The sequence below is a fragment of the Procambarus clarkii genome, chromosome 7 (genome assembly GCF_040958095.1).
Source record: "Procambarus clarkii isolate CNS0578487 chromosome 7, FALCON_Pclarkii_2.0, whole genome shotgun sequence".
Taxonomy (NCBI): domain Eukaryota; kingdom Metazoa; phylum Arthropoda; class Malacostraca; order Decapoda; family Cambaridae; genus Procambarus; species Procambarus clarkii.
Window position 1 is genome coordinate 52,408,787 of NC_091156.1, and position 8,262 is coordinate 52,417,048.

Consider the following 8,262-nt stretch of genomic DNA (forward strand, 5'->3'; position numbering starts at 1 on the left):
ACAGCGGTCAATGGGGAAAAGATTGAGATTGTAGGTCAAGGTACAGTTAATTTTGAGATTGATGGGGAATTGCAGCCTCACACATGTACGATCGTAGAGAACTTTGATTTTCCTGGTCACATCTTAATGGGAACTGATTTTCTGTCGCAATTTGATTATGCCTTGTCTGCTCAAAAAGGGGCTAGGAACTGCAGGTTGCAGTTGGGACAGACTTTCTACCCAGTGGAGATGATCGACCATCCCCCAGTTGTAGCTTCAATTAAGAGCAAGTAGAAATATAATGCGCACTATCTAAAATTGATTTTTAAGTCTCTTCCAGACACATTTAAGAGGTCATACGCATTGCATGCATTGACCAAACAGAGTTGCCCACCACATTCTGTTAAATTTATTAAAGTAGCCGTGGGACGTCACATCCAACCAGTGTTACCACAACACTGTCACTCACGACAGCTTGCCAAACAAAACTATGTCACTTCACTTTATGACATTAATTACCCTTAATTACTTCTCACTGAATCCTAAATTACCAACTAAAGATCACATCAAGTCCTTGTCACGCAGCCAAGCAAAACACAGTAACATGTTGCTTCACTACTCAGTGCTAATCTATCACACTGCACAACAAATCACAACACAACACAATCGTAATTAATAATCATACGAATATTAATCAATTAACACAGTAATTTCTTACACAGTGTATGACAACAGATAACCCCTTACCTCTCTTGAATCACTGGTTTTTCTTGGATTTAGAAAAACATTCATGGAATTCTCTACACAGATTGGTATAATATTGAACTGAAAAAATCACTAACATAATTGTACCTCTGACTATAACTGAGTTCCCTGGTATATTACATACACAACATTAACTACCTTATCACAGTAGTTCCCTCCAACGTACTGTGGTCGCTCTTTACTGGTGCGTCTTCCTCGACTATGCTTCCTTCACCTAACCAGGTGCTCTAGGAAAACGTTCTACCGGAAGTTGACTTAACATCAACCAAAGAAACTTCAGCACCAAATACAGAAATATGAGTGATCACTTAGACCGGCCTTCTCAAGCACACTTCTCCCATACATACTGACACTTGTTACGGTGCCCTCTCCTATCTCTTTCGTTTGCCTGCTTTAAGAGTCATATCAGCTCTCCCTACTGATTCTCTGAGGTTCAGGGAGTCTATTGATATATGTGGCGACCAGACCGGCTGCCAGTTAAGGGAGAAAGTTACATTATAAGTTGTAAGTAAGGGGATATTGGCGCCATGATATAAAATGAAAGAGTATCCCCTAATGCAGATATGACGTTTTGGAAGGGGCACTAGCCGATCGCGGATTGGCCGACTTAGGTCGCGGGCGACCAATCAGGGCCCGCCATGACGTCACCGAGTGCCCCGGGTGGCGCCAACGTCAGAGTTGACCTGACCGTGAAGGCGAGAGGACGCACCTCGGTCAGCTCTCAAGGATTTGAGGCTCTACAAGCCTTTCTTAGTGGATTAGAGCTGGCTATCCAGCCCATCTTACGTATTGGAGATCCCGCGCTTCTGGGAAGCAAAAAGGAACCAAGTTTATTGAGCAAAAGAGTGCCAAACTTGGAAAATATTCGGCGACGACGCTGGACGTTGAGGGCCTGGAAAGGTCTGGCGGGCAAGCCTAGCTGTGACCGGGTCACATCCACTGAGGGTTTTGGAAGGACGACACCGTGCCTAGGACAAGGAGCAACGCCTTGTGGAAGGGGCGAGTGTGGGAAAATAGTGATTAGCTCAGTGCCCATCGATGAACCAGGATTGGGGTAGCTGAATCTCAGGGATTGGAACGGCGATGACGCGAAGGCTCCACGACACCTGAGGACCTGTGGAACGTTCCTGGATCGTCAAGAATCGACTCAGGAAGCGTGGGAACCTCACACCATCGAGGGACAGGCGTCGTGAACCAGGAATGTAAGGTAGATCATTTTCCCTGCCATTACCCCTTGTGTGAGTAGGCTAGTTAGGCCACAATATTTACTTATGTATGTGGCAACAGGACATTAATACTTTAGCAGTAGAATAGGCTGCAAGGCAGCTTGTGTCCAGGACTGTGAGAGGGGACAGTGTATATGGATGGCAGGACAGTGAAGAAGAGGCGCCGACGTGGTGAAGAGGCCCTCCTGTGAGAGAGTGTGGGACTCCTGTCTTTCGGCCCAGTTGAAGGGGTTGGAGGTCGTAGAAGAAGAGGCTGACGATCTCCAGACTTATTATCCTTAATTTCATATTCATGTAATACTTGAGATTGTATGTGTGTTCATTTAATTTGCGTCAGTAAATTCACACATTTTATCATTGTGTTTAAGTGTGCCTCCATTTATAATATTTCTCTATGAGCATACACGAAGGTTATCATAGTACCACCTAGGGAACACTATGTTCTCTATAGAAGTTCTTATTGCCTGGAGAGTGGTAAAAGCAGCACAGACCTATATAAAAGTGTACCCTTAGCCATCCGATCAGTATCAGTGCCTGAATGGTGGCAACTAGTAACGTGGTGGCTAGAGAGAGGTAAAGCCACACAGACCATCCTGGGAGAGTACCCTGGGCCGACAGTCTAGTAGCAGATCTATGGGAGTAGCAATCTTCTGGCTACAAACAATATATAATACACCCACGGAACTGCATTGCTGGGGTGCAGATATAATAACCCAGCTGGCGACCTTGTTAAGACGAAGATAGAGAAGACAGGTGGGAAAGAACTTCCTGCAACTTTTTTGTCTGGCAGGCAAGACTTAGGGAGGTTATTGTTATAAGGTAAGCCTGAGTCTTCCTTCACTCCTCCACGGGTCTAGGCCGGAACTGTTAACAGCAGTTTCCCCGTGTTTGACTGAAGGGCTTCCAGGGTGAATCAGTGCCCCCCCCCCCTTTGTGGTGGAAGCAAAGACCTGCATAGGTGGGCATTGTTGGTCCTCTCCTGTGTGACCAAGGAGACTCCGGTGAATCCCGGAAGTCGGAGGGGCTGATTATTCGGCCTTTTGAGCCCCTAGCAGCCGAGTGCTAGCAGAGCCCCGGCCCACCCCCCCCGTGACAAGAACTGGTGACCTTGCCCGGATTTGAACCCCGGTAGCCAAGAACTGGGAACTTCGCCTGGAAGCGTGGATCAAGCTACAGTGTGGCCCAAATTTCAAGACAAGTGTTGCCAGGGTACAAATACAGTGTGGCCAGTGAATTCAGTGGTACTGCTACTCAACCAGCTAAGGGACTGAAACGGTGAAATTAGTGCCTACTAACTTGTCTGTGCTGTCGTGTATGCTCAATGATATAGAGATGGAGGAGGACAAAGTAAAGAAATTTATTGACACAAGGGACGAGAGAATTTTGGAAGAGTGTACTAAGGCCCAGCTCCAACAAGTGGCAAACCACTTTGGGATCAGGTTGAGGACGACTAAGGTAGCGGAGCAAAGGATAGAGATCAGGGGACAGCACACAGCTCGAGAGGAGGCGACAGGAGAGGAGCCATCTCAAGAGGAGCCGTCCCGAGGAGAGCCGTCGCAAGGTGAACCATCCCGACTAGAGCCACCCCAAGCGCTTACCAGTGTGGAGAGAATTCACAGTGAACATGGGAGCAGTGGAAGGTCCAGCTGTAGTAAGAGGAGCCTGCAACTGGAAATATTGAAGATGCAACTGGAAGCCCAGCTGCGACGAGAGGAAAGAGAAGCACAAATGCAGCAAGAGGAACGTGTAGCTGAGCTGCAGCGAGATGAGCGTGAGCGAGAAGCACGGCTGCAGCGAGAGGAACGTGCAGCTGAGCTGCAGTGAGAGGAGCGTCAGCGAGAAGCTCGGCTGCAGCGGGAAGAAGGAGAAAGACAACTGCGACTGGAGGAGATAAAGGCAAAGAAAGAAGTCGAATTGCGTCGCGTTGAGCGTGGTCTGCCCTCACTACCTGCACGGTGGGATGACCTCAAGGTAAGGGAACGTGACTTACCTACGTTCGAACCGCAAGAAGCTGAGGCGTTCTTCGAACACTTTGAACGGATAGCAACTCTGAAGGAGTGGCCGGAAGATTATTGGGCTGCTCTGGTCCAGGGCAGGTTGACTGGTGAGGCCCGGGAAGCCTACAACATGCTGTACCTAGAGGAGTGTACTAGTTACGACGCGATTAAGAATGCGGTGCTCCACTCATTCCGGCTGACTCCGGAGATGTACCGGAAGCGGTTCAGAGAGGGTATAAGAGCGTCGGGGAAGTCTTACGCCGAGACCACCAGGGATATGGAACGAAAATTCCTACGATGGTTGAAGGCGGAGGAAGCGGAGTCGGCGGATGATATCAAACGACTGATAGTGATGGAGAAGTTTATGTCAGTGCTCCATCCTGAGTTGCGTGTAAGGTTGAGAGAAGCAGGTATTAAGGACCTGAAGGCTGCAGCGGACCGAGCCGACATGCTGGAGGAGGCACTACATCTCAGGAGGGAGGGGCCGCCCAGACACTCGCCTTACCCCAGGTCGGGAGGGAACTTTAGGAGTTCAGGAGGGGCGAGGACGGGTGGGGACTCTCCCAAGAGTAGTGTACCCAATGAGGTAACCCAGTTCAAGAGCTCAAGGGACGCGGGGAGGAAGCCCCAAGCTGTGAGCAGTGGACCTAACTCGGGAGCAAGTGCTGCAGTCCCGGACACGACGACAGGGAGTCCAAGGAGGACCCAGGGAACGTCTGCAAGTGGTACTGCCAGAGGGACTGGCGAGTGGCCGCCCAGGGGAGGCAGCCGATGCTTCAACTGTGGTGTGAGAGGACAATATGCCCGCGAGTGTGAGGAGCACCAAAGAAATATAGGACTAATGTTGGAAGAGGAGAGAGTGTTTGTGCACACCCCATATTATAGTGGACCCAACGTGAATGGTTGGGAAATGAAGTTGGGTGAACATCCCTTCGTTTTCGGGGCCAACGTGAAGTTTGGAAAGTCAGACCCAGTGGAGGTTGCCGTTCTTCGAGATACGGGTGCTGACATAAGTATGGTAACCAGGAGTATTCTCCCCAAGGAATTTAATGATTCACCTGTGGGAGTGGTGAGGATACGCAGTGTGGGGGAGGAATACAGGTTGCCACTTCACGAATTACAGCTGATTGCCGACTGCGGAGTCGAGAAAGCTATAGTAGCTGTATCCCCTAAATTACCCCTAGAGCATGTACAGATGGTGCTGGGTAATGACCTCGGAGGAGGCAGGATACAACCCGATTGGGCCAGGAGTGCCTATGTTGCAAGCAGCGGTACAACCCTGCCAGGTGAGGAATCGGTCGTTCCAGATGGTAGTGAGGAAGCCGACTTCGCCAGGGGAAACGTCATCTGAGACGACGACAACGAGGGCGAGAGTGCAGAGAGGTCGTCGGAGGTCGTGGAAAACCCCGACGAGGACCTCCGACTAAGCCTGATGATGCGTGTGGAGGAGTGGCGAGGAGCAGCTGTACAAGCACCTGGGGCGGTGAAGAGGCTGCAGACCGCGTTCCCTCCACACAGAAACGTGAATAAAGTACGCTCAGTGGATGAGCGAACGGCAGAGTGGAGGAGCCATGACGCAGTGCACCCTATGCCAGCCAGATGAATAGTGGTAGGTGCAAGATGAACCACCGTGGTGAGTTGAGCCACAGGGAGGTGGATGAGCCCAACCACGAACCGAAGAAGACGTCTGCAGGGAAGAGAATCTCATGGAGGAGTGAAAATGTTCGTCGGGAACAAAGGAGCGAATGGTATAGGAAAGGCAATACGAAGCAAGCAGGGAATAGGTACACCCAGGGTAGGCGCCAGCCTAACCAGAGGGGCATTGGGCCATCGCAAAAGCCTAGTGTGAAAGAGAGGAAGCTGCTAGATGGAGTACAGGTGACAAGTGCCACTGTGAGGAGACAACGCACCTATGGAAGAAGAGGAACCGAGAAGAGAGAAGATTGGCGAAGAGGAGCTCATGAGAGGAAACATAGAGTACCTGTAGGACGCAGTGGAAGTGCAAGACTATCTCGGAGTGCACGACGCGGTGGAGGCGCTGCATGCACTGAATCTTACAGTGGTAACGAGCCATTGGAGTACACTCGTAGCCACGGAGAGAGGATTTCTTGTAGGTGTTCAGGGAACACCCATCACACCCGGTCCTATGCGAGGTGGAGATATAAGGGGGCAAGTGACTGGCAAGGTGTTACGAGCCACGTCACCAACTGGAGGAGTGACACTTCAGGAACGGAGGGAGCAAGAGTATAGGTTGCCCTTGTTACGGCCCTCTCGGGACGCAACGGGGTTCTTACTCTGATGTAGTTAGAGGAAGATATATATCCGGCCCCAAGCCAGTAGAGGCTATCAAGGGATGCGATCCGTGACGCAAGTAACTTAAAGGGAGTAGGGAAAGAAAGGTAAGAACTTAATATAATATAATATAACCTTCACCATTTAAATATATAAAAGTAAAACGTACACAAGGGGGAAGGGTATTAACACTTTACAAAGGGGATCGTGCACCATCTAGTCTTCTGCTGAAGACTCTTGATTAAGAAGCTAGGTGCTGAGTCCGCGGTGCTTTCTTCGTGGCCTCAAGACGTGTCCTCTGAGAACGCCGAGCCTACCCTGGCCACAGGTCAGCCACAACACAGGTCCACTGGGGGCACCGTCGTGGAGGCCGTCAACCACACGTCCAGCAGGTCTGCTGGCAGGTACTGAGCCACCAAGGCTGGTACGGCCACTCCACGAACGATAAAAGGGGTACGCCCTAGACAGGAGTCTCGTGTGATATCACCAATCACCCTCCTGTCCTCAATACCCCAGTGGATTATCGTCTCCAACCGTCGGTCCCGGGTAAATCCTTCCACTGCCACTCCACTGGCAGGCTTAACACACCACAGTGTTCTTCCGGGGGGACGACGTCACGACAGCTGCAGCAAACTTCACTGTATGGAGACTGGCTGCCTCGGGTAGACTGACTCCACCTTCAACACAGTGGTCCCAGGTCGGCTCTGTAAGCAGACACGTCATTAATAACCGGGACACTAATACTCCTCACTTACGGTGGCGGGCGCAAACACCTGACGTATCCAGTCCATAGATGGCGCTGTCGTCGGAGCACCACCTCACCAGAGGTCAGGAGCGGCGGTGTTGAGCGCTGAACCAGACTGGAAACTGGTCCTCGAGGCCAGTACACGCTGTCCTCACTAGGTGTCGTCGTTCGTTTGGCGGGGGTTTCGGGAGCTGACCCACAGATGGCGTGTTTGTCACTGCTCCAGGCTCGGACGCTGGATCCGGGTTCGTAACACCTCCCCACCAAAAAGAATTTGGTTTGGGGTTCTATAAAAAGAAACACAAACCAAATTAGTACGACGACACAACTCCAAATGGACACACATGCTTTATAATCTGGGATGTCGAGGCTGTCACGTCTACAGAACTGTACTGAGGAACCCTGGCACAAAGGGAACTTGATAATGGCAGGCGATGACCTGCCTGACGTAATCTTCCACACCTCCTCTGCGATGGCAAACAGGGGCATCATCACACACCTCTCTAGTGAGGATCCGTGTAGACTCGATCTGGGGTGACTCGACACTTCCCTATGTCATGGCACTGATGATGGCTGAACACAGACGGCATTTCTGGTACCGACCCGGTAGTCCTTCAGGGAGACGGGAACCTGGAATACAGAGGTCTGATAATTCAGAGTGATAGCGACAGTGGGCAAGGCAGTACTTACTACATACTCTTCTACTAGGCCCGCACCTAGTTCCAACAGGGCTGCTTGCTCACCGAAGATGGCATTCGCTCTGCCCCCGTCAGGTCGACCAACGTTCCGTATAACGCTGTGTTGAGGCTCAGCAGTCACGCGGGGGGTGTCAACCTGTCGGAAACAGTCACTCATATTATCACATCTCGTACCTCCTGTATCATCTATTACCTCCCAGGTCCCTCCTTCAACTGCAACACCTGCAGTACAAATCTCCAATCCCTGGGACCTCTTCGCGATGTTCATGGGAGCCATCATTCGTCGGGTCGTCCACCGGTCCTTACTGAGAACACAGAGAACACATAGGAGAACAAAACAAAATACCGGTAGGAAACATTTGGCAATTCGAGGGATAAGTTTCCTGAGCTTGTCATGTCCATAGCCGGCACCATCCACTAGCCTGGCTTGGACAGAAGAGGGCACTAGACCTTTTGAACACACCTCACATACCTCTGACGTCTGGGGAATCTCTGGCTGGTCCACTACACGCTGTAACTTGCCATACCGCAAGCACACATCCGCCTTTGCTCCAGACTCG